General features: G+C 39.3%; 1 pseudogene; it reads right to left on the bottom strand.

Annotated features, from left to right (window-relative positions):
• Positions 1 to 25,223, bottom strand: part of LOC105716446 (pumilio homolog 3-like) — a 27,610-nt pseudogene extending 2,387 nt beyond the window's left edge.

The raw sequence follows: 25,223 nt of genomic DNA, 5'->3' as shown, positions 1-25,223 counted from the left end.
TTCTGCTATATTCCATGTTGCTAGATTGCTGAATAGGAGGGTTGATAAGTTTGCTGTTGCTACTTAGCAACTGGACCATCACATTTGTTCCTTTACATGTCTTATCTTGCATGTCAGTTACCCCCAATTAATTTTGTGGTTTAAAACCTACTTCTTCCCATTTCTAATTTTAGTGTCAGCATCTTGATATAGTTTCAGTTCACATAGAGCCTAGAGTTTCTTAACAGAAAACAGATTAACACCCTCAATTCTAGAACTGAGCCGTGGAGCTTTGCTAATTGTTTAGTTTCTGTTTGTGGGGCCATAGTATGTGGAGAACACTATGGTGGTTAATTTTATGTGTTGACTTGACTAGGCCATGTGATGCCCGGGTAGCTGGTTAAACATTATGGCAGAATATGTCTGTGAAAGTGTTCCTGGAGGAGATTAGTGTTTGAGTTGGCAGACTGAGTGAAGCACATGCCCTCCTCAGTGTTGGTGGGCTTCATCCAATCCATTAGGGATTGAATAGAACTAAAAAAGTGGGGAAGGTTGAATTCACTCTCTGCCTCACTGCATGAGTTGGGACATTGTTCTTCTCCTGCTGTTGGCACTCATGGCTTTCAGGCCTTTAGACCAGGACTGGGATCTACACCCTTGGCTCTTCAGCTCTCGACTTTCAAACTCTATCACCAGCTTTACTGGGTCTCCAGCTTGTACATGACAGATTATGGGACTTCTCAGCCTCTGTAATTGAAAGAGTCGATACTTTATAATAAATATCTATATATATATTCATCCTTCTGATTCTGTGTTTCTGGCAAACCCTGACTAATACCCACTTCTTAAAGTCTAAAGTTTATAGTGTTCATTTATGTATCCATGAACTCAAAGGACTGCAGAAGGTGGGTTACTTCCTGTAGGTCATTCTTCAAGAGAAAGCAAAGATAAACATAAAGGAAAAGAGAGTTGCTTGGTCAGAAAGCTAACATTAATTCTGGTTAATAGTTCTATTGACATTACTTTCTTCTTTCAAAAGATGAGTTTAAATTTATATTTTATGATTCCTATGCATGCATAAACACATTTTTTTCAAATTGAGTTCTAAGATCACCATCTGTGTCCTGTGGTATTCTAGACAAGGTCTACACCACTTCACTGCAGGAAGAAGAAGCCACCAAGAAAAGAGACAGGATTTATTGGAAGTACAAGGTGAGAATTCACTGCCCACTGGGGGTCTATTTTTTTTTTTTCATCTAAGAAGTTCAAAGATTATAGGCTGGTTGAACTTCCAGGACCCAGGCTGCTTCTTCCTCCAGCCCTGTGATTCCTAGTATGCTGGCTTTGTGTCTCCATGCTCTCCCCATGTAGCTAGCAGCTGCTGCCTGTATCAGTCAGGATTCAATCAGAGAAACAAAACCATTACAAGTGATTTAAAAAATGCACTAGGCCTGCATTGTCCAATATTGTAGCCACTAGCCACATCTGGTTATTTAAATTTGAATTAATTAACATTAAGAATAACAACTTAGCTCCTCTGCTGCACTAGGTATGTTTCAAATGCTTGGTAGCCACGTGATACTAGTGGCTATCATATTTGGCAGCTCAGGTATAAAACACTTCCATCATCACGGAAAGTTCTGCTGGACAGTGCTGCCTTAGAGCTTGCAGGATGTGAGAGCTGGTGGAGGAGTCCTGCCATGGCTGTTTGTTGTCTTTGGTTCTAATGTTGAGTCTGAAGTCACTATAGGTCAGCCAGGATGGCAGTCAAGGTAGAAAGTTGGATCTGGGATGATAGCAAGAACAGACTAAAATCTGTGAGAACAAACTGAAATTCACGAACGACTGAAGTCCTTTAGAACAAACGGGATCTGCATGTGTCTGTCACTACCTCCAGCCTCAATAATGAGGTGTCCTGCAAAACATGCTGGCACCCTTTACTGAGCTACAGATGCACTTGGCTTAGGGCTTGAAGAAGCCATAGGAGGAGATCCGCTGGGAGCAGGAGGAACCATGAGTCTTTCTGCTGCCCCATGCCAGCAAGGTGAGGCAGCAGGTCAGTGGCAATGTGTGAGAACTGCCAGTGTTCCTCATGCCTTGTATTGTCCTTCAGAGCATAAAAACCATGGCTGCTGCTTAGCTGCTGCCTCCCAGATCTCATGTGACATTTCCCTTGTGGCCAATGCTAACCTTGAACTATGGGAGAATTCTGGATAACAGATGCTGCTTAGCTGGACCAACACAATACAAAGCCAGCACACTGTCCCACGGGTCTAGGCATCAAGTCTGCATGGAAGCCAGGAGCAAGGGAGAGACAGTGCCAGTGACCTGCTCTCTCTTATGCCTGTTTCTTCCATCAGGAAAGCAAAAGGCTTTCTAGAAGCACCCCGATAGACTTCCCTCTGTCTCGTAAGCCAGAATTTGGTCACATTATCATCCGTTAACTCCAAAAGAGGCCTACAGAGGGGGAGTTGAGTTTTTCCAGCCTCTTCTAGGGCTGGGAACAGCTATTGAGTTAGTCACCCAAAAGCGTCTGCTGCAAATCTGCATGGTGCATTCCTCATCACTCCCCTCCTGAGAGCCAGAGAAGAAGTTCAAGAACACCTATTCCAAATCCTTCATTTGCATGTGAACAAATGGAGGCATTGAAAGGTTAAGTGGCTTACTCAAGGACACACAGAGTTACTGCAATATATCTGGGAGTATGGTAGCCAAACCATCTTATTTATGCTCCAGGCCACTATGTATTGCACATACTGCCCATTAAAAGCCAGAAAGAAGTACATGGAAAGATACTCATCCTCAGCACTAGAACCAAATCACTCAACAAAATTTAAATGTTATTTTTTGTCTGATGGTAAAGATTGGTAGCTTGGAAAGATTGCACACCTCCAGTATGATCAAGGACATAGAGAAATGGGCCCGTTGTTGGTGACAGGGTGAGGGCAAATTTACATGCATAAGGATTTGTATAGAACAGCATCTATAAGGATGTTCAACAAAATATTAATAGTAATTTCTCTAAGTAGTACTTTCTTTTTTATACCTGTCTGTTTTGGTTGATTTTTCTATAAGTATGTATTACCTTTATATTAGAATGCAAGGAAGCTGCTTTTTGTTTAGATAAAAATTATCATCATTGGACACATAGTCTTCCTATTTGGTAGAAGGTGGGGACTTAGATATTCAATGATTTACATGCTCTTCCAGTTCTACTCTTTAGTGAGTGGGCAGGTCTTGCCAGCTGTTTGAAGCCAGTCAGGAGGATTGGAGATACTATTCTTACGTTTTTCACAAGGGTTTTACAATTGTCATGTTTATTTGAAGATTGGAAATCATTACACATTATGCATAATTTCTATCAAAATGATACCCTGCTTCACATCAAGCAATGACTTTGACATTAGATTATTGTCATCCCTGAGTGTCATTGCTTAATCCAGTTCTGACACTAGCATCGCCAGGAAGTTCCTCTTTCCTAAAGGTGGCAACAAGTCCACCAGAATGTCAAAAAAAAAAGAAAAGTAGTCAATAGAAACCAACTTCCAGATAGCCCAGATTTTGAATTTAATAAATATGTTCAAAGAATGAGAGAAATTGTCAATGGACAAGTAGGGAATCTCAGTAGAGAAATGGAAACTCTAAAAAGAACTCAATGGAAATTCTAGAATTAAAATTTACAGCAGGTTGGAGTTGGCAAAAGAGTGAACTTGAAGACTAGTCATTTCTTTCCATGTCCTCATTACTTCTGTGCTCATGGGAGATATTCTCATGCTTTCCATACTGTGTAAGGCTTAGAGAACTGTTGTTTCCTCCTGATAGCCCTGTTTATACCCATGTGAGGCATAGGTTTTCTATGCTGTCAGATCCCCAAAACTTTTGGGGAGTGCAGGACCACATTTTTCAAGAAATCTCTTTGTTAACATCTAAGCTCTCCTTGTTCTCTTGAGCTTCACCCTCTCTCCTTTACAGTCTGAGGAACTAGATGGGGGAGAAGTGGTGAAACTTTGCTATTCTTCATTTTTTGTCATCTGGGCCTCCTCTAAGCCTAGGGTTTTGTAAGTCATAAGCCAAGAATTGATACTTGTGTTCTTTAAGTTCTGTTATATTGTTCTTTCTCTGAAGGAGTAAGCAGAGAATACCCTAGCTGCTGCTAAAACTAGGGAAAGCTCTGGAGTATCAGGAAGTACTGGGCAAGAAGTACTAGACAAAAAGTACAGAGGTTAATATGTCAAATTATTATCTGGCTGCATTTGCTTTCATGTAGGTGTGTATGTATACCCAAGGTTCGGTGGAACTCACTAGCACCTCACAGGATTGTTTGAGAAACAGTTGGATAAAGTCTTTGCAAAACCCTGAGTCAATAAAAAGCGCTTTACAAATGGATGCAAGAGTACAACAGTTCTCTTGTCCTCAGTCAGGAAATATCAGAAAGGTAAATCTACAGTACTTCTTAGCACCAGGAGTTAGATCAAACGAGTTAACACGCTTGTGTTAGGTAGGCAAATTACCTGTGATCCTAAATTTCCTAAATTGATAGAGAAAAACGAATGCCATTTAATTATGAAAATTCTTTTTCTTAGAGAGGTTCATTTTCAAGGACAGAACCAACTGTGAGGTAGAATGGCACATATAACACCAAAAGCAAAGCTGTGGTTATTTAATTTGTTCTTATAAAGTAACAACTCATTATAGGAAATTAAAAAAAAAAAAGGAAAAAAGTCACCCATGAATTCTCCTTCAGAAATGGTAACTCTTAACATTTTGATGGATTTCCTTCCATTTTTCTTCTATGCATTGTTTTCCATAGTTGTAAATATTGCATATGAAATTTTATTTACTGCTTTTCAAAAACTTAACATTATAATAACTTATGTTAAATATATGTTTTAAAAGCCTTAAAAATATGTATGTCCTGAGACCTAGAAATTGCATTTCTAGAAATCTATCATATTGATTTCTATATTTACTGGGGATGTATTTACTGAGGCAGCATGGTATAGTTTTAAGAGAATGGGCTTTGAAATCAGAGCTCTGTGAAATCAAATTTTAGCTCTGTTCTTAATCAAGTTACCTCACTTCTATGTGCCTCAATTTCCTCATCTGTAATGTGCGGATAATAGCAGTACCTGTAATACTTCATAGGTTGCAGTGGAACCCAGGGCCTGGCCCATAGAAAGCATTCAGCAGGTGTCAGCTATTTCAATATTGAGCATTTGTTATGTGCCAGGCCCTGAGGGTCCATGCTGACATGGTCTCTGCCCTAATGAAGTGATAATAAGATAATAATAATGACAAAACCACAGTTTATTAAGGGCTCGTTACATTCCCCAAACTGCTAAGGCCTTCATATGCATTATTTTCATTCATCTTATTTATTTATTTATTTATTTATTTAGAGATAGAGTCTCATTTTGTCACCCAGGCTGGATGGTGTGAAGTGGCACAATCATAGCTCACTGCAGCCTTGAATTTCTGGGTTCAAGCCATCCTCTTGCCTCAACCACTTGAGTAGCTGGGACTACAGCTGTACACCATCATGCCTGGCTAATTTTTTTTTTTTATAGACAGGGTCTCACGATGTTGCCTGAGCTAATCTCAAACTCCTGGCCTCAAGCAGTCCTTCTGCTTCAGCCACCAAGTGTCATTAATCAGTTGTTTTTTTTTTTTTTTTTTTTTTTTTGAGATGGAATCTGGCTCTGTTGCCCAGGCTGGAGTGCAGTGGTGCGATTTCAACTTACTGAAACCTCCACCTCCCAGATTGAAGCAATTCTTCAACCTCCACCTCCCAGTTTCAAGCAATTCTTCAACCTCGCCTCCCGAGTAGCTGGGACTACAGGTGTCCACCACCACGTCCAGCTAATTTTTGCATTTTTAGTTGAGACATGGTTTCACTATGTTGGCCAGGCTGGTCTTGAACTCCTGACCTCAGGCAATCTGCCCACCTTGGCCTCCCAAAGTGCTGGGATTATAGGCATGAGCCACTGTGCCCGACAAATCTTTGTAACAATTCTATAGGTGGGGTCAGATATATCTCAATTTTACAGATGAGAAAACTGAGGCTGAAAGAGTAAGTATTCAAAGTTGTAAGTATAAAGAAGTTCTTTTCTGTATTATTTATAATACATTAACATTGGGAACTAGCCTAGATGTCAGTCAAAAGGGAGTCATACAAATGTATTATGTGTGTCTGTTCAATGGAATATTATGCAACTATTGAAAAATATAGCTCTATATTTATTGACATGGGTAGATGTCTACAATGTCAAATGGATGCAGTGAGTCATGAAACACTATGTATAATGTGATTAGTTTTCATAAAAATAAACACTTATGCCAAGATATAGGTCTAGTGGACTTTTCATTGAAAAAAAGGTTCCAGTATATACTCCTCACTGTTATCTCTTTTCATAAACGTTAAATTTACTTATTCAAGTTCTACTTTTTAAGGATCAATGCTCAATTTTAAAACAATTATCATTTGAATAAATAATAAATATTTAATAGCTAGTATATCAGTTACCTATGTCTGTATAACAGACCACTTCAAAATTTAGTAGTTTAAAACAGTGATTTTATTGTTTTATGATTAATGGGTCAGTTACGCTGGGCTAGACTCATCTAGGAGGTTCTTGTGCTGGTCTTGTATGAACTCAGTCTTGTGGCTGCAGTGTTCTGGTGGCTTGACTGGGGATTAGTTTGTCTAGAGGCCTCAGCTGGCAGGGCCTGACTCCTTTCCCAGAAGGTTAGCTTGGACTGGCTCCTATAATGGCACAATGTTCCAAAAGGGCGAAAGTGGATGCTGTAAGGCCCAGATAAGGAAATTTCACACCATCACTTCCACCACATTCTGCTAATCAACATAAGTCCCAAGGGCCGACTGAATAAAAGGAGGGGAAAACAGACTGTACCTCTTGATGGGAGCAGTGTGCATACAAGCGACAAAGGAATAATTGCAGTCATTTTTGCAAACAGTCTGCCATTCCTAGTGTAAAATCAGTACTTAACATAATTATTATATTTACACAATAGCTTTATTTTCTTTAACATGAAAACAGAAAGTATTAACCCATAGAGAATTTCACTCCTAGACCATTTATCATACTTTGAGTTTCTGACTCACTCTCCACAGTGAGAAAGTAGCTATCACTTGACATAATCGGAAAAAGAGCAAGAAAAGAGTCAGCTTATACCCTGGACGTTTGCCACTTCCATTTCTGTTGCCTGCCCCCAAAATCCAATACATAGTATCACAAATGGGAAATACCAAATTCCCACTCTCCCTTCTGGAGTTTCAACTGTTCCTTCTGTTTTTTCTCCAGTGTCCTCACATCAAATCCAGGAGAATTAGGAGGGAGGAGAGCACTGACTTCAGAAAGATAGCAGATGGAAATGTGATTCATTTTTATTATGTGAGGATGTAGAGACGTATTCTGTAATTTGACTTGATATCAAATATTGTCACAGAGGGTGTGTTTCATTATAGGGATAATTATGTGCTAAAAGGGAAACTCTTCAAGGCCATTGCTGAGTTCTATGTTTTCTCCTTCCCACATCCCTTTGCCTTCTAACATACCATGTAATTTATTATTTATTGTTTTTTGCTTGTTAACTGTTTCTCCCTACTGGGATATAAGTCCCCAGAAGGTAGGAATCTTTGTCCTTTTAATTCATTGATGTATACATAAGGATTACAACATGCCTGGCATAGAGTAAGTGCTCAATACAGTTGTGCTGAATGAATGAAGGAGGGACTGGGAGACTTGGCCAGTGCTGCTGGAAGGTCTAATAAGATGAGTGCAGATAACTGGCCTTGACTTCCATAGAATGTACCTACATTGGGGACCCTCCTGAGAGCTCTTTCTGTGGAATGGTGGAAACAAAAACCTGACTAGAGAGGAGCTAAGAAAGAGAATGGGGGAGAATTAAAAGATGAGAATGTAAAGCTAGGAATAAAGACAACATGAATTGGAGGAGTTTTGAGGGTGTTGATAAATTTAGTGGTAGCTGGAGGGGCCATGAGGTTAAGAGAGGTTTGGTTGTTAAAATGGATAGTAGCATATAGATGGAAATCATCCTAAAAGGAGGGAGAAAAAGATGATACAGGAGAGAAAAAGTGTACTTGCCAGCACAGACACCTTGAGAACATGAGAGGGATTTAGGGCACACGTAGAGGAGTGCTATGGACAGCAGCAGGTGCCTTTCTTCCACTGAGGCAGGATGGAAGCCAGTGTATGTGGGCACAGGTGTAGGTAGGTTGCTGGAACTGGTAGCACAGGATAAGGAGGTTGTGGAAGAAAAAAAGAGGGAATGGTGGCGATTTCAAGTAGAAAAGATATGCATGACTCTTGGAATAGAAAAGTGCATTCACTGGGAAAGTGTGGTCATTAATATCTCACTCAGTGAGGATAAAACGTAGTAGAACTTGGCATTTATAAAGGCAGCATGCCATACTTCCCCCTGAAGCTGGTTTCACATCCATTGTTCTAGATCTCAGTGAATGGCATGATTGTTCACACAGTTGCCCAAGCTAGAAACCTAGAGTCATGCTTGACTTTTCCCTCTTCCTTGGCCTCTACATCTAAATAATCACCAAATCCTGTTGGTGATTATTTCTTGTTTGTTTATTTTTTTCAGAGACAGGCCCTCTCTCTGTCACTCAGGCTGGAGTACAGTGGCACCATCACAGCTTACAACAGCCTCAACCTCTCGGGCTCAAGCAGTCCTCCTGCCTCGGCCTCCCAAAGTGCTGGGATTATGGGCATGAGGCACGGCATCCGGCCCTTGTTGGTGACTACTTCTAAACACATTGAGATCTGTTTACTTCTCTGTATACCCACTGCTACTTTCTTAGATCTGGTTACATGAATCACTTCAGGATAGGTCCCTCAGTGGGTTTCCAGCCTCTAGTCCTTTTCATGTCTGTGAAATACTCCATATTATAGCCGGATCACCTGATCATTGCAAAAAGGAGATCTGCTCATGGCTGTTCCATGTCTCTCGAGTGCCTTCAGGTGAAAGTCTAAATTCTCCAACTTGGCATACAAGACTCTTCATGCCCTGGCTCCTGCCTACATCTCCACGAGGCCTTGTTGTTGTCGGAGAAGTGATAACAATACAACTTGAAAACTAATAAGAAAATGGACAACAAAACACTGACTGGCAAACAAGGATAAATACTTTTTATATGTGTGAATTGTAAAGCTGAAAATTAAAAAGTAGAAAGTCTTTTATAGAAGACAAAACATACACAGATATATAGTATAAGAGTATTTCTAAATTAATGACAGAGAAGAACATTAACAAAAAATATTAAGCATAAATTGGGGACTGAGATAATGCCCAGAGGAAGGAATATTATCTGTAAAAATCTAAGTTAAAACGTATGTACAATGCAAAGCCATAAAAATAATACAATGGACTTTGGGGACTTAGAGAAAGGGTGGTGGGTGGTGAGGAATACAAGACTACACACTGGATATAGTGTACACTGCTCGGGAAATCACGGTCTCACTGAGATCTGAGATCTCACTGATCTCAGAAATTGCCAGTGAAGAACTTATTCATATACAAAAACAAATCAACAGCCAAATTAAAAAATGCTAAAAATTTTTTTTTAATGAAAAATAAAAATAAAAAGTATATCCAAATTGGGAGCCCACCCCTACCCAAATTTGCAACAGTTTGAACATCAAAAAGAATAATGATTTAATGAATTAAATCATACTAAATTTTAAAATCCTTGTTTCTAGAGGGATACTAAAAAAAGAGAAAGCCAAAATAAGAACTAGTAAGTCATCATTTGCAATGGCTTGGAAATTGACATCTTGCTTTGACAATTGGTAACAAAAGAGAAAAATTAAGCATTTATCTATCTAACCTTTATGTAATAAATGTATCTTAGAGTAACCAAAAAGCTCCAACTGAAGAGGGAAATTTCTGTTTTCAGAAGAATCCTAGGCAAGAATGTAGAAGAATGACAGAATTAGAAAATCAGTATTCTGTCACTCAATAAAAGCCTGATACTATTAGCCTAACCCAGGGATGAATCTTAGCAAGCAATTAATCTCTATCTTCTCTAATATGATGAAGATGCAATGTGAAGTATACCACTATCTATGACAGATTGAAAAATTAACTTGAGGCCAGGCATGGTGGCTCATGCCTGTAATCCCAACACTTTGGGAGGCTGAAGTGGGTGGATCATGAGGTCAAGAGATCGAGACCATCCTGGCCAACATGGTGAAACCCTGTCTCTACTACAAATACAAAAATTAGCTGGGCATGGTGGCGTGTGCCTGTAGTCCCAGCTACTCAGGAGGCTGAGGCAGGAGAACTGCTTGAACCCAGGAGGCAGAGGTTGCAGTGAGCTGAGATCATGCCATTGCACCCCAGCCTGGTGACAGAGCAAGACTCCGTCTCGGAAAAACAACAACAACAAATATTAACTTGAATTTATTGTATTTAGTTTTTTTTTTTTTTTTTTTTTTTTTGAGACGGAGTTTCGCTCGTTACCCAGGCTGGAGTGCAATGGCGCGATCTCGGCTCACCGCAACCTCCACCTCCTGGGTTCAGGCAATTCCCTGCCTCAGCCTCCTGAGTAGCTGGGATTACAGGCACGCGCCACCATGCCCAGCTAATTTTTTGTATTAGTAGAGACGGGGTTTCACTATTGTATTTAGTTTTAACATTCAGATGTAAACTTCAGCAATTGAGGAACAAGTTGAATGGCATGGTAGAGGGCAAGCAGACAAAGTCAGGAATTAGGAAAACTGGCCTGGTTGACTCTCCAATAAGTCAGAGTCATTAAAAAGAAGAAATAGAGGACCAGGTGCAGTGGCTCATGCCTGTAAGCCCAGCACTTTGGGAGGCTGAGGTAAGTGAATTGCTTGAGCCTAGGAGTTTGAGACCAACCTGGGCAACATGGCAAAACCTTATCTCTATTTAAAAACAGAAAAAATAGCCGGGCATGGTGGTGCCCACCTATAGTCCCAGCTACTTGGGAAGCTGAGGCAGGAGGATTGATTGAGTCCAGGAGGTTGAGGTTGCAGTGAGCTGTGATTGCACCACAGCACTCCAGCCTGGGTGATAGAACAAGACTCTGTCTCAAAACAAAAGAAGAAGGAGGAGGAAGAAGAAGGGAAACTTGGCTAGATCAAGAGACTTGAAGGACATTTCAACCAGAAGCAATGCATGGTCCTGGACTTGGCTGTGGGTTGAACAATTGAACTATAAGGGACACATTGGGAACAAATTGTGGAAATTTGAATATGGACTAGATATTAGACAAGATGAAAATGTATTGACATGGAAAGCTGGAGAACCTTAAGTTAAATTAGCAAGGGTTTTGGGTTTGGGGGAAATAACTTTCTACAATGCTCACATCCTTTTAAATAATAGTAAAAAGTAATTACAATACTAAGCAGTAGTAGTAGTTTGAAAGTGCAAAGAAGATGGATGAGGATGTCCCTACAGGCAGGGAGTGAACTCAGCACCTCCATTTTGGGCAAGGGCTCCACAGCTGGGACTGCCCTGCAGGACCCTGGCCTTTTGTCTCATCTGTCAGAGTAGATCCAATAGAGGACTAAGATTCCTGAGCAAGCCTTTCCCTAATAGATAAGTTTGATGGGGCATTTCTACCTCTGGTAGAAATGCACTATGAGATGAACTATAGATGAACTATGAGGAATAGTTCATCTGCTGTTCTCTTCAGTCCATGAGCCCAGAGAGCAACTAGGACTTCTTATGTTATTTGAAAAGAAGTTCATTATTCGGGTCAGAAGAAAAAAGAGTTCTCAGGTTCCTATCATCCCCATCTTTTATTGTCTTTCTTGTTGTCTGGGTGTATAAAGATGGAGGGAGGAGTAAGTACTTGTGAAGAAGCCATGGCTGTTCATGTTGTTCTTGATTCCAAGTAGCTTCGTGGCAAAACTGGATTACAAGAAGGAAATTATGCATCTTAATTAGAGTTTTTGAAATTCAAAAGCAACAAACTTGAGAACATTTAGAGTAGACTCAGAGCTAGAGAGTGGCTGACCCTAAGGACCATCCAAAGCTAAACCCCATCTCCTTTTGCAATTGGCATAGCAAGAGACACATTGGATCCTTGATCAGATTTGCCCTGCCTCGGTAGACACCTATTCAGATTAACTAATGCATCAAAGATACACATTCTTTCCTTTCCTTCTCTTGGTGCTCTGTGGAACTCAGCATTAATAGGATACCAATGACAACCACCCACCACCACCAACAAAAAGTTAAATGGGCTGATAGCACTTTTCTTTGGAAGTTCAAGGAAAAGTTACTATATTATAATTCCATGTCACTAATATTAGGACTTTGAGAGTAGCTTGTATCCTTGATTTTCTTTTCCTTTTCGTCATTTTCCTCTCTACCAGGAACTTCAACTCAAAAAGATGATATACTCAATGCAAGAAAATTGGTGTCACTTAAAAGCAGCACTAATAATAGAAAATAAATTACTTATAGCTAGAGGTCATCTTCTGTATCTAAGACTAGATTATCTACACCAGACTACATGATTGATAAACTGCAGTAGATTACTGTGTTTTCTTGCCCTTCTAAAATTCTTGACTATTGTGAAACAGATCATTATGGTTATGAAGTATTTTAAGCACTTGTGCTCCCTCTAGAGGAGCAATATAAAAAAACTCAGGGCTGTCAATGTCAAGATTTTGAGGTTAAATTTTGGTGTCATTTAAAGAAGAAAGAGCTCATGTGGAAATAATTATCAAAATCTAGTTTTAATTAACTATAATTTATAAATTATAAAAGTAGTAATCCTCCATAATCATACCTTTTAATATTACTGTTTCTAAATTGAAATATGCCCTTCCATTTTTGTCTGCTCTATAATACACATAAAATGCTGCTTCCTGCTTTATTTTTTCATATTGTATTTTCTTTTCTTTTCTTTTTTTTTTTTTTTTTGAGATGAAGTCTTGCTCTGTCGCCCAGGCTGGAGTGCAGTGGCACGATCTCGGCTCACTGCAACCTCGGCCTCCCGGCTCCAAGCAATTCTCCACCTCAGCCTCCCAAGTAGCTGAGATTACAGGTGCCTGCCACCACACCCGGCTAATTTTTGTATTTTTAGTAGAGACAGGGTTTTACCATCTTGGCCAGGCTGATCGTGAACTCCTGACCTCGTGATCCACCTGCCTTGGCCTCCCAAAGTGCTGGGATTACAGGCATGAGCCACTGCACCTGGCCTCATATTATATTTTCTTTTTAATTTTTAAACTGTTTTTGGAGACAAGGTCTCATTCTGTCGCCCAGACTAAAGACAGTGGATCAATCTCAGTTCACTGTAACCTTTCCCTCCTGGGCTCAAGCGATCCTCCCACATCAGCCTCCTGAGTAGCTGAGACTACAGGTACTTGCCACCATGCCTGGTTAATGTTTTGTATTTTGGGGAGCAATGGGGTTTTGCTAATGTTGCCCACACTGCTCTGGAACTCCTGGCCTCAAACAATCTGCCCACCTTGGCCTCCCAAAGTACTGGGATTATAGGCGTGAGCCACCGTGCCTAGACTACTTCTTGGTTGATTGGTTGTTTTTGAGCGGAGTCTCGCTGTGTCGTCCAGGCTAGAGTGCTGTGGCAGGATCTTGGCTCACTGCAATCTCTGCCTCCCAGATTCAAGCAATTCTCCCACCTTAGCCTCCCGAGTAGCTGGGATTACAGGTGCCTGCCACCACACATGGCTAACTTTTTGTATTTTAGTAGAGATGGGGTTTCACCATTTTGCCCAGGCTGGTCTGAAACCCCTGAGCTCAGGCAATCTGCCCACCTTGGCCTCCCAAAGTGCTAGGATTACAGGTGTGAGCCACCATGCTGGACCTTCTTGTATTTTCTGAGTAACATTCTAATCATTATATCTACAGAGTAAATTGTAGTAATTTCTCCTATTGCTGGACAGCTAGATTCTTTTTAATTATTCAAGCACAACTATGTTTAACATTTGTACACATACAACATTTTCATGTTTGGGGTCTGTTCCTAGGAGTAAATCTCAGCCTTGAAATTACTAAATCAGAGAATATGATCTTTTGGGGAGATGACAGCAGATATTTCTACATTACTTCCCAGCAGGGTTGTGCTAATTTACATATCATCAGCAATGTATGAAAATACCAATTCCAACACACCCTCCCAGAACTGGTTACTACTTTTTAAAAAATGTTTTGACAATTTAGTGGCCCAAAAAATGCTGTTTCATGGTTCTTATTTGAACTTTTTAAACTTTTGGTGAGTTCATTTTTCCAAGTTCATGAGTTTTATTTCCTCCTTTGAGAATTCTCTGTTCATGTTTTTAATGCATTTATCTTTGGGGACAGTGTTTTCTTAGTTATGTGAGCTCTTCCTATCATTACAACTATAATTACCATTACCACCACTACTAATTAGCTATCATTTGTTAGTCAACCATAATAAGTAGAATATTATACTAAGAGCTTTACACATATTTATTCCTTGCCACAACCTGTAAGAAGGAAGGAAATTGAGGTTTAGAGAAGCTAAATGATTTATCCAAGGCCACATAGCCATGGGCAAGATACTTTGTACTATAACCTCTGCTTCATGTAAAGATATAATACAGCCATGTCCTGCATAAAGCCATTTCTGTCAACAATGGACTGCATATATGGTGGTGGTCATACAGTAAGCCAAAGTTAATTTATTATCAAAGAAAAAACTGTATTTTTAAATAAATGTAATGTTGCCTAAGTATATACTGTTTATAAAGTCTACAGTAGTGTATAGTAATGTTCTTCACATTCACTCACCACCCACTCACTGACTCACCCAGAGCAACTTCCAGTCCTACAAGCACCATTCATAGTAAGTGCCCCACACAGGTGCACCATTGTTTCCTTTAATTCTATGTTTTTACTGTACCTTTTCTGTGTTTAGATATATTAATACACCAATACTTACCATTGTGTTACAATTGCCTACAGTTTTCAGTATAGTAACCTGCTGTACAGGTTTGTAGTCTGGAAGAAATAGGCAATACCATATAGCCTAGGTGTGCAGTATGCTGTACCATCTAGGTTTGTGTAAGTACATGCTGTGATGTTCTCACTGCAGAACTGCCTAGTCATATATTTCTCAAAATGTATCTCTTTATTAAGTAATGTGTGACTGTATATTTTTATTAATATATAAAATATATTAACTCTTTGCAGTATTTTTCCCAGGCCTGTCTGCCCTTTTATTTTACTGACTTTTTTTGACATATCAAAGTAGCAAATGCTAATGTAACTGTAAATTTTTTTTCAAAGCCAAACATGTCTTGGCTTTAATTATATTTCATAATGGCTATTTGCAGTAATAAAAAGAGCAGACATGATTGGCTTTCTTTAAAAAAAAATAAGGGTTTAGATTAATGTGTTCCAAATTGTCAAATAGTTATTCCCAAATCATATACTGGCAAACTTTTGTCTTCCTCATCGATTTGTGAGGCATTCTTTGTTATTCATATAATAAGACCCTATTTGGACTGAACTGTTTCATTGATCAAGGCTATTCTTAGTACAATTACCAGAGTGTTTTAATTTCCATATCATTGTAAGATGATTAAAACAGAATAGGACTCACCCTGTAACAACTATTTTTTTTTCTAAATTTTCTTCCCTTTTTATTCTGAGTGAACTTTGAAATCATTTTGTCAAAGTAGGCAAAACCCCCCAAAACCATGTTTTTCTTGTAAAGAGGGAACTCAGAGCAGCAGAGATTTTGATTGTGGTTACATTAGACCCATAAATTAATTTTGAACATCTTTTTTATATCCAGTCTTCCTAATCAGGAATAATCATCTGGGTACTTGTTCAAGTTTTATTTTATATTTCTTAGTACAATTTGTATTTTTACTTCATGTTGTCACTATATGTTTTAGTTGCTATTGCACATAGGACCTTTTGTTTGTTGGTTTGTATATGTTACTGCTAGTATATAAAAATATTGATTCTACATTGTCATATTTATAAACTCTTATTTATTTTAATAGCTTATCAGATAATTCCTTTATATTTTATAGGCATATAGTATCAGTTTAAAATGATGTATTTCCTTTTTTGTGTGTAGAAAAGAGTTACCCCATCAGACCTGAGAGCTATTTTCAGAAAGTCCTGCTTGCAACGTTGCCCATGGTTGGCATATGGTAACCTGGATTTTGGGAGGGTTCCCACCATTTCCTACATGATAAGGGTGGTTTACTGTGTTGGAATTGCTTTGTGCACACAATATAGTTTATGCTGAACACCTGCTATTTGTCTAGGAATTTGAAATTTTGGCATGTGTCAGGCATAGGCTGCCTATACTACCAACTTCCACAAAACCCTGGGCACTGAGTCTCTAGTGAGCATCCCTGGCAGGTAGCACTTCAGCGGTGTTGTCACCTTGTTGCTGGAGAAGGAAGCACATCCGTGTGCTTCCGATGGGAGAAGCCTCTAGGAAGTTTGCATCTGGTTTCCTCTTGACTTCATTCCATGTGATTCTTTCCTTTTATCGCTTTGTATTCTTTCCCTGTAATAAACCGTAGGCATGAGTGCAACTGTATGCTGAGTCCTGTGAGTCCATCTAGAGAAGCCTCAAAAACAGGGGTGGTCTTGGGGACCCTTGATGCAATTTGTAATGCTTATCCGTTCTGTGTGTTATTTTTGGTCAAGTCTAGGTATCAATATAAATGGAGCTGCTCTAGGTGACCAGAAGGGGAAAGGTTGGACCCCTCCTAATATGATATCCTGCCATCTCCTCTCATGTGCCGTACTCTTGTGAGGCTCTGGGAAGTTGACTTTGAAAATTACTTGTCCCAACTGGGCACAGTGGTTCATGCCTGTAATCCCAGCACTTTGGGAGCACTAGGCTGGTGGATTGCTTGAGCCAGGAGTTTGAGACCAGCCTGGGAAACATGATGAAACCCTGTTTTTATAAGAAATGCAAAAAGTTAGCTGGGCATCATGGCATGTGCCTATAGTCCCAGCTACTCAGGAGACTGAGGTAGGAGGATTGTGTGAGGCCAGAAGTTTGAGGCTGTAGTGAGCTATGATCATGCCACTGCACTCCAGCGTGGGTGACAGAGAGAGACCCTGTCTCCAAAGAAGCAAACAAAAACAAGAACAACAAAAGTACTTGTTGCTATGATTTACCTCTAAATTACAGGATTGACTGTATCTTATATATTTTTACATGAACCGGTCTTTAAACTTTTTGCACAGTGGCTTACACGTGTAATCCTTGCTTTTTTACCCAAAGAGAACTAGGTGGAAGCATTGATGTACCTAAGACAACAGGCCAATGGAACAGAAACAAACATACAAATATGGAAACTTTATATGTGACAGAGATGGTATTTAAGATCAATGAGGAAAAGATTAACTTTTTGATAAATGATACTGGGACAGCTGGTTATTTCTATGGTGAAAATACAAAATTGGATTAAAAATAATTTTAGTCATTTCATTTAAGATATTCCCTACCTGTTTTCTTAATTATTTGGCAGTCTGAAAACTCAAAAGGAGTTATATTTCAGGTAATGTAGTCAGTAAACTATTCAGACTAATCTACCAGTAGAGAACAACTGAAAAATGCTGTACAAAAATTTGAAAAGTCTGAAAAGCATGAGAAAGGTGGTAAGAGGATTTATCATGACAAAATCTAAATGGCAGCTAGAATCTAGAGGGGAAAGCAGGACACAGAAGTTGTAACTGGGTGGTGGTTCATGCCTGCAATACCAGCACTTTGGGAGGCTGAGGCAGGCAGATTGCTTGGGCTCAGGAGTTCAAGACCAACCTGGGCAACATGGGGAAACCCCATATCTACAAAAAATTTACTGGGTGTGCTGGCACGTGCCTGTAGTCTTAGCTACTCAGGAGGCTGAGGTAGGAAGATAGCCTGAACCTCAAAGGCAGAGGTCACAGTAGGCCAAGATCCTGCCACTGCACTCCAGCCTGGCCAACAGAGCCAAACCCTGTCTCAGAACACAGAAGTTGATTTTGCCTCTGCGGACATATGCCAATGAAGGAAACCTGGGTTTTATTGTTTTTATTTTTTCAGGGCCCACAAGTTCAGAAAATAAAGTTTATGTTCTGGCAAAGGTAGGGAGTCTAATAGGAAACCTTCCTCCATAAGGTTAGGACCTGAAAGGCCTACTTCCTTAGGTTAGGAATGACTAGAAGTAAATGTAAACCCACTTTTACCCTCTAACCCTCCAACACTTCCCCAGGAGATCTTAAGGGAAAAAAAAAAATCCTTTGGTGTTGAACAGTGCATAGCGGGGAAAGTAAAGAAAAACCCCATCTCCGTGAAGTGACAAGTATGTGCTGGCAGTCTTTGTGAGTTCGTAACTCCAATTCATCTCACCTGGATGGTCCAAAAAACCCTATGCCTGGAGCTGTTTTAAGGAAGTCCTAGGTGCCTGAAGAGTACAAGTCTCCTCTGGAGGAAGGCACCATCATTTTAGGCATCAGAGAATCTAAAGAATATGTGTTCTCATAATACCCAAGCTCACCAGAAAATAGGGTGACATCAGCCAGAATCAGCAGAAATAGACCTATAGTGACTTCAGGTATCCTTCATTATCTACATTTTCATTTTGAACTCCAGGAACCAAATAGATTTGGATGCATTAGGATTTCTACACTAGACAAAATTTTGCCACATACTGTCCCAAAGTCAAGAACCTAATAGATTCAGATAATGAAACTCTTGAAATTCAATAAGCAAAAGACAGACAACTGAATAGAAAAGTGGAGAAAAGACTTGGACAGATCCTTCACAGACAGGGATATGCAAAGGACAATAAACACAGGAAAAGGTATGGATCAGGGATATGCACATTAAAGCCACAATGCGATACCACTCAATACCCCCAGAATGACTGAATCAAACTAGACAATAGGAAGTACAGATGAGCATGTGGATCAACTCGGCCTTTTATACATTGCCACATTGCTGTGAAAATATGAACTGACACAATCCACTTTGGAAGACCCCTTGGCAGTAATTGCTAAGGGCAGAACGTATGACCTAGCAATTACATTCACAGTTACATTCTTAATAGAAATGCATGTGTATGTTCCCAAATGATATGTAAAATAATGCTTATTACTGTTTGTAATAGGCTCAATTAGAAATAATTCAAACATCCATCTGCAATAGAATAGATTAATATACTGTGGTAAATTCATACAGTGGAATTCATACAGTGGAACACTACAGCAAAGAGAATAAACAAAATATAACTCTCTGAACGACATGGATGAATTTCACAAGCATACTGGTGAGGGAAAGAAAGCAAGTACATACTGAATGATTCCATTTATATAAAGTTCAAAAGTGGACAAAATTCAAATATGATATTAGAACTCAAGGTGGTTTCCCCTTGTGGGTAAAGTTAGCAGTTAACAAGGGGATTTTTGAGGGGTTTGGAATTCTGTGGTTTTTTTTTGTTAATCTGGGTACTGGTTACTTAGGGGTATTAGCTTTGTGAAAATTCATTTCACTGTCTACTATAATTTGTATATTTCTCTGTATGCATGTTATACTTCAGTTAAATTTTGAAACTTTTATAAACAGACATTAAAAAGGACATAAATCAATTGAAAAGTATACAAAATTAATCAATAGATTCAGTGCAATTCCAGTGAAAATCCCAACAGGTTTTTGGTGGAACTAAAGCACTAAGATTAAAGGGCCCCCTTCAAATAGAGCTAGGTGGAAGCATTAATGCACCTAAGACAACAGGCCAATGGAATAGAAACAAACATACAAATATGGAAACTTTATATGTGACAGAGATGATATTTAAGATCAATGGAGAAAAGATCAAATTTTGATAACTGATACTGGGACAATTGGTTATTTATATGGTGAAAATACAAAATTGGATATTTACATCATACCATACACCAAATAAATCATAGATGGGTTAAAATTTAAGAGTGGAAAGCAAAACTATGAGGCTTTGATAAAGTAATATAGAAAAATATTTCATTATTTTAGGTTTGGAAAAAATTTCTAAAATAAAACAAAAAGCTTAACCATAAAAGAAAAGTTTAAGAAATTAGATTCTAATAAAATAAAATTTCTATTCATTAAAAGTCATCAAAAAGAGAGTGAAAAGACAGATTACAGAATGGGAAAAGATTTTTCCAACACATAAAACTGACAAAGTAACAGTAATTAGGACTTCTATAAATCAATATGAAAAAACAAACATTTTTTAAAAGGCAAAAGACTTGAACAGAAGCTTTATAAACTAGAATTTCCAAACAGCCAATAAATGTATGAGAAGGCGTGCAATATCATTATTATTCATATGAAAAATACATTAAAACCTCAATGAAATACCATTACCAACTTACTAAAATGGCTAAAACTAAAAGTGTAACAAGTGTTAGCAAATGAAAAGAATCCTGGTGTTAGTGTAAATTGGAAAACAATTGTTTTAATATAATAAAATTAAAAGGTGCACACATCCTATATCCCGCAATTCCACTCCTAGATATGCCTTAGAGATATATACTTTTACACTTGTCCAACACAAGACATAGTAAGAACAGTTAAAACAGCATTATTTATTTCTCTTTTCTTTTTTTTGCCCCTTGAGTCATAAAAACAGCATTATTTTTTATAGGCAAATCTAGAAATACCCCAAATGTCCATTCACAGCATGTGATATATTCATACCGTGAAATACTATTTGGCGATGAAAATATAGGAACTCAGCTACACGTATGGAGGGTATGAATCTCATAAACATACTATATGGTGAATACCATCTAGATCTACTTTTCCAAGCCATTGCCCCCAGCCCCTGGGAGTTTTGGTTGCTAATGACTCAGAGCTGGTCCCTTTTCTGGAAAATTGCCCTTGACTCAAAGGGTACCCCAGGAACATGTTGACCAAAGACTTAGTAACAGGCTATCACAAGTGTCTTGGTGGGACCAACACTGTGCTGCTATTTCAGCTCCAGAGCCCCTGCTTTGAGATCAGACAGAGCTGACACCTCATCCTTGCCTCGCTTCTGTCTCTGCCCTGTCCTGCTGCTTTCACCACTTTTCTCCTGAAAGCAGGAGCTCCACAAGTCACATGAACCTGACTCTGTCCTAGACTGCATGTGAGGAATCCAAGCTAAGACACATTACTAAGCTCGAGAAAAAGTGAGCTTTTTCTCATAAAATACATATATTATGATGCACACATGGGGCTAAGATAAAGAAAAAGCAAAGACATGATTTATTAAAAGTTGGAACAGGGTTTACTTTGGTGAGAGGGAGGGACTGTGATCAAGGAACAGGGGGGGGCTTCTGGTCCTGGCAGTGTTCTGTTTCTTGGCCTGTACAATGTCTACCTGGATATTCACTTTATAATTACTATTTCAACTGCATATGCATGTTGTATGCACAATTTAGTTTGTATAATGCATACAAAAGAAGAAAAATTTCTATGTGATCAGAGAGAGCTTTTGGTTTCAACTTAAATAAAAATGTTTCCTAACCAAAGAAAATAAACTGTTAATTTCTGCTTTCTTATATTAATTGAGATTTTTCTTATAGCCTAGTATATAATCAGAGCTTATAAATATTTCATGTATCATATTTGTCAATAAAATATGTTATGGATTCATATACAATGGGCTATCCATTAATTTAATTATAATTCAATGAATTATATTAGTTATCTATGACTGCTGAAAAAATTACCCCAAAAATGTAGCAGCATGAAACAACATTTTCTCACCTCACAATTTCTGTGGGTGAGGAATCTGGGTGCAGCTTAGCTGGGCCCCCTGGCTCAGGGTCCCTCATAAGGCTGCAGTCAAGATATCGGCTGGGGCTGCAGTCGGCTCAAAGCTGTACTTAGAAGGAAGGATCCACTTCCAAGAACACTCATGTGGTTGTTGGAGGATTTGGTTTCCCCTGGGTTGTTGGGCTAAGTGCTTCTGTTCCTTGCTGGCTGTTGACCAGTGGCCTCCCTCCATTTTTTGCCATGTGAGCCTCTTCATGGTACAGCTCACAGCATGGCAGCTGGTTTCCATCAGAGCAAGCAAGCAACCAAGGCTTATTGGTAATCTGATCTCGGGTGTAACTTTCCAGATGTATTTCTGCTGTATTCCCCTCATTAGAAGCAAGTCTGTAGGTTCAGATCACACTTGCAGGGAAAGAATTACCCAAGGGCATGAATACCAGGAGACAGGGAGACAGGGATCATTGGTAGCTCTCTTAGAAGCTGCCTACTACAGTGGTACAACTCACTACCTGGCTTCTCTTGTGTTGTTTTGGAGATTCGTTCATCATTATCAGAGAATTAGAATCCTGATGGTACTCATCCTGAATGGCAGTATACAGAGTCTTGAACGCTTAAAGCAGCGTGATCACAACTCTACATTTAACAGTCAGATATTCTGTCCTTATGATTTCGAGTTTGGGGCTTGGGTTTGAAACACTGTTCATTTTCTCTGCCCACAGTACCGTTTTACATATGGCAGGTATCTTCCACGTCACTCAAGCCTCTTGTTGACCCTCAGTTTGAGCTGCTTTGGAGGATCATTCCTTGTCTCTTGAGGTGCCTTTAGGGCCACCAAAGAATTGTAGGTCTGTATCACAGCCTATGCTGAAACACCATCCAGCATAAACATATTCTGGGTATTTGATAAAAATCCATCAGAGTTTTGAGCAATGTAGAAACAAAAGTATAAATATATTTAAACCAATGTCTTTTTGTCTATTTGCTCTACCTTAATTGATGGTGGGGCATGAACATCATCCATGACTGACAGTAGTAACATTTTGATTTCTCATGTTTCTAATGCTTTTTCTTTTGTACTTTCATTGCCATGTTATTTGGTCAAAATAACTCCATGATATAAATTCACTACTAATGGTATCTCATAGCCAAATATTGACTTTTTCATTTTAAAAACAATTTCATAAATAGATTCTTATACAAAGAAGAAACATATGTACAGAGCACCCAAATTACCAGTAAGGTGGTCCCTAGCCCTTTTTTTCTGCATTGGGAAACAGAACAGGGAATAGGAAAAATGATTTCATCTTGCTCTTAACTCTTTCCACCCATGAGCCCAATTTTTCAAGTAGAGTTTCTATTCTTTTGTTGGTGCCTTTGCTTTTTTTTTTCCAATGTAGGAATCAAACTTTTCAGTCCAGCTTTGAGTTTGTTTGCAACTTCTTGGTCACAGCCTGGAGGAGGCGAGAAAGAATAAAGGCACCTTGATTTACACTCGCCCAGGTCTTCAGGTTCCTCTTACTAACATGCTTTACAAATGATTTTTCAAAGCAACCTTCTCTCCCATTTTCTTTCATCTTTTTATCTTGCTCTGTTAACCACTTCAGAACTAGATGTCCTGCAGGATGTTCTGCAACGTGAAGCTCTCCGTCCTTGCCACCAGGTTGTAGTTCTGCTGCTGCCAAGCAGCAATGGCGTTCATGGCAAGCTGAACGTCTCCAGTGGCAGACCCCAGAATATCAGAGAACAACACATGCAGACTTACCTAGCACCACCTCTTGGGCATGTCCTTGCAGGTAGCTTAACAAAGCTGGAGAAATGGATTCTAGGAGCTCATGCCTGCAGATTTCTATGTCTTTATTACTGTGTGCATTTCCATCTCCTTTTTGCACAAACTCAGTGATTTTTCATACTGGATGTACAGGATCTCTGGGGTTTAGTAAATACAATGGGACCTTTCTTCCATGTTTGTAATGTTCTCTGCTAGGCAATGAACTGCTAATTCCTGTTATGATGAATATCTGCTTCACAAGCTTAATATCATCAATACAATCAAATGCTGCCAGTAAAACCAAATGAGAATATTGGCCATCAGTCACTTTTTCAATATAAGTCTTCACTGTTTTCACAGTCACTTTCCTATCCTTGGGCATGCTGTGCCACAGGCAGTGCATGGCCACCCATGCCCTCATGTGTGTGTGTGCCAGCTATACCACTGCTTTGTGGATGACTTCAATCATTTCTGATCTGAGTTTGGGGGGTGCACAGGTAAATTTTTAAAAAGTCCAAGAATATGCACCAATGAATGCTTAATCACAGCTTCTTTTTGGGCCACTGGAGTTAGAATATGTTTCATTTCATCCATATAATAAGCTCTTAATTTTTCTGGCTGTACCTCTAATACTTTGGAGTTTGGTGATCAGCTGACTTGTAAAGGTGAAATATGTTCCCATAGAACTCTTCTATCAGCATGTTCCTCTGCTCCAAAGTGGCTTTTCCATTATATGCGTCCTCCACAATGGCTGATGCTTCTGCCTGCCACAGCATCTTCCTCATGGGGCCTTTAAAACTTCTCATTGTCTCCGCAATCTGTGGTTGACGTCCATACCCAAGACATTTCTTTACAATATTTCTGGAGTATTTGGCTTTACTTAATTCAACCAAATTATCTCCCAATTCTTCGAAAGCCTGTTTTGACTATTCTTTATTACCACACTGAATGTAACACTGGATTACACGAGTTTAATCATATGCAAATACAATGGTTTGTTTGTTTGAGACAGAGTCTTGCTTTGTCTCCCAGGCTGGAGTGCAGTGGCAGGATCTCAGCTCACTGCACTCTCTACCTTCCAGGCTCAAGGATTCTCATGCCTCAGCCTCCTCAATAGCTGGGATTACAGGCGTGTGCCAACATGCCCAACTAATAAATGCAACAGTTTTCATTTTCCCTTGAATCAACTTCTGCAAGTCATTCATTAACTTTACTCTTTTTTCTTTGTCACAGTCTTTTCTTCTTAAAGTCTTCCAAATGTGCTTTGCTCACACGACAGTGTCATAGTTTTATCACCGAGTTGCCTGCTTTGCTTCAGTTCTTTTTCTTTTCGAAGTTGTCCCATTTGGGTTTCTTGGCTGTTGATTCACCACTTTTGCCGTCTGGCTGGAGTTTTCTCTTCTTGTTGAATTTATTTGCTGGCTGGAATTTGTTCCTTGGTGCTTTGTCCCATCGTTGCTTACTCTTCAACTGCTTCTCACCCTTTTCCCCTGATTTTGGGACACTTTTCTCAAAGTTCTTAGATGTGATTTTAGATCCACCTTTCTTAGCAGCTTTTCTTGGAAATGTCTTTGAAGAACCAGAATCTCAGGTGTTTACAAAATCTGTTTTCTTTTTCTGTGATGCCTTTGTACTCTTTCCTGTGAATTGTTGTTTCCCCTTTGACTTCCATCGTAGCAACTTGCACACATGGGTCGACCACAT

The sequence above is a fragment of the Aotus nancymaae genome, unplaced genomic scaffold (genome assembly GCF_030222135.1).
Source record: "Aotus nancymaae isolate 86718 unplaced genomic scaffold, 86718_ANA_hifiasm-v0.15.2.pri h1tg000062l, whole genome shotgun sequence".
NCBI lineage: Eukaryota > Metazoa > Chordata > Mammalia > Primates > Aotidae > Aotus > Aotus nancymaae.
The sequence above is the reverse complement of the archived record's forward strand: the minus strand, read 5'-3'. Positions and strand labels throughout refer to the sequence as shown.